The following is a 2,838-nucleotide window of genomic DNA, read 5'->3' as shown; positions in this document are numbered from 1 at the left end:
AATTTTGTGTTCAGGGATTGGTGGAATTCTGTGGTCAGGGATTGGTGGGATTCTGTGTTCAGGGATTGGTGAGATTCTGTGATCAGGGATTGGTGGAATTCTGTGGTCAGGGATTGGTGGGATTCTGTGGTTAGGGATTGGTGGAATTTCAAGTTCTTGGCCCTCATCTCAGAGTCAAGTCAAGGTCAAAATGTTTTTTCCTCTGGCCCTTTTATCCTACATGGATGGTGGTACATACCTATATTTCAAGTACTTAGAAGACTGAGGCAGGGGATCATAAATTGGAGATGTTCCAAACTATATAATGAGATACTATCTCAAAAAGTAGCTCACATCTCATTGTAGGCCGATTTTCTTGACCCCATCTAACACAGACTATGTATGTGTCTCCTAGAGTTCATATGGTGACACCTAATTCCCAGTGTGACATTTGGAGGCAGAGTCCTTTGGGGGTGTCTAGGGATGAACTACCCTTAAAAAAAACTGAGAAGAAAGTCTTTGTCCCTCCCCCATACAAGCATTCAACTGGGAAGCAGCCTCTCACCAAATAAGGACACTCTTGGTGCCTTGATCCTAGAGAGACTATCAGATGTCCATTTCTGTTGTTTACAAACCACCTAGTCTATACTTTCGGTCACTACAGCCCAAAGTGACAAAGACAATAAACTATTTACCTCTGAAGACTCACAGATGCCATCACAAACAATCAGTTTTGAACATATCAGAAAATAATTTTGTATTTCAGGAGAGAATGGCAGGAATTAGGGCCACCCTTATGGATCTAAGGAAAACAGACCTGCAGAGCATATCCCTGTTTAATTCACCATCTGGTCCTACAAAAAAAAAATATATGGAGATGAAGAATGGCAGAAGATTACTGCATGCTCACCCTATTAGTAGGTCAGAATGCAGCTGCTCTGCCAGATGTTAGGTATTTTCTAGAGCAGAATCACATAGCCTGGGGTATTGGTATGCATCATCGATTCTGGTGAAAGTGTTATTTTTTTTTATTCCAAACATAAGGAAAGGCCAGAAACAGTTGGCATTTTCACAAATAGAGAAAAGGGCACATTTTCAGTTTAGTCCTAGGGGTTTCCTAATGGTACTCATGAGATAACCAGGAGACTTGAATCTTCTAGACATCCTGCAGAATATCACATTGGCCCATTTTGTCAGTGACATCTTACTTGGGCGGAATGGACAAATTATAGCATAGCTGTATAAGAGGCTTAACATACTAACTTGTGCTTTGATGCTGAAGGTGTGGGGAAACACAAAAGAAAGGTAAGTGGGGCTGGGGAATACTGGTGAATGCCTTTTATGCCAGCACGTGGGAGGCAGAGGCAGGTGGAGTTGTGTGAGTTCAAGGCCACCTTGGTCTACTTAGTTGCAGGACAGCTAGGGCTATGTAGAGAGAGTCTGACTTAAAAAAAGTTAACTATGACTAAAACATCACCACCTAGAAACAGAAACACATTGTTTAGATGTAAGAACCACCCAGAAGTTGACAGTGATTGTCCTGGAGAATGTGGATTCTTGTCAAAACTATTTAGGTAGTTTAAATCATGTACTTATATAACACTAAAAAAAATAACTTTGTAAAAAAATAAAAAGGAAAGGAAGGGAGGAGAAGGAAGGAGGGAGGAAGGGAGGAACGGAGGGAGGAAGGAAATGTAGTGCAAATTCTAATTGGTCTTAATAATAAAACTCCAGAGCCAGATAACAGTGTAAATGCGGCAAGAACAGAGAGAGGAGCAAACCACAGCCTACTCTTACCTTGCTAACTCCTCAGCCAAAATAGGACTATGCTCCTGCCTCCTCCAAGTTTATATCCCTCTCTCCATCCAACCGCATCACTTCCTGTCTGTCTTTACAGACTTCCAGACCTCTATGGTTAACTAGTGGCTACTCTTCCCTCTGATCTTCAGGCAAGCTTTATTTGTTAGAGCACAAACAAAATATCACCACAAAGAGAGGGGGGGGGGGAGAGAGAGAGAGAGAGAGAGAGAGAGAGAGAGAGAGAGAGAGAGAGAGAGAGAGAGAGAGAGAGAGAGCGCTCTGTACAAGGATTGCTTTTGTATTTCACATCCTGGCTCTTTTGGATTGAAGTGATTCTTTCAACCTACTGCTATAAACTAAAGGAAGACTCGGTAACTAAGCCCTGAGCTTTGTCCCACATTTTAATAAAGGCAACCAACTTCAAAACTGCTGAGCAAGGGGCAGAGGACCCAGGCTCAGTTCCCAGCACTCACACAGAGGCTCACACCCATCAGTAACTCCAGTTCCAGGAGATCCAATGTGGCTTCTAACCTCTACTAGCTCCTGCAGGCACATGGTACGCCTACACATACACTCACAGAAGCACTTAAAATAAATGCTTTAAAAATAGCTGATCAAACCGCTCTCAAAGAACTAAAGCTCAACTAAAAGCACCACTTTGAAATATTAAAGGTCACTTGGAAGGTAAAATTCATTTGGCTTCAGAAGTTTGATTTTTTTTTTTAAAATAGTCTCTAGCCCCAGGGTAAGTGGAAGGTCCTTCCAAGGCTATGGGAGGAAGGCTTTGCTGATGGTATCTTGAGGTTTGGTGATGATGTAGTGGGCGAGTGTCCGGCAGGTGGGTGAGGCTGAGGGAGTATATACTGAAGGAAGTCTCACCAGACTATTTATATTCAGGAAAGGAGTCTTGGCTTTCTCATGTCTTCAGGATCGTCTCAGCCTTTGCAGCCACCCAAAGGCACCTACAATTAAACTTTCTCGGCAGTAATTTTCCTTTCCTGAATAGAATTTAATTAAGCACTAGGTATTTGAAGAGAAATTAATTCTTATTTTCTTTTG

Source organism: Microtus pennsylvanicus, chromosome 13, assembly GCF_037038515.1.
Source record: "Microtus pennsylvanicus isolate mMicPen1 chromosome 13, mMicPen1.hap1, whole genome shotgun sequence".
NCBI classification, from domain to species: Eukaryota; Metazoa; Chordata; class Mammalia; order Rodentia; family Cricetidae; genus Microtus; species Microtus pennsylvanicus.
This window is presented reverse-complemented; position numbering follows the sequence as displayed.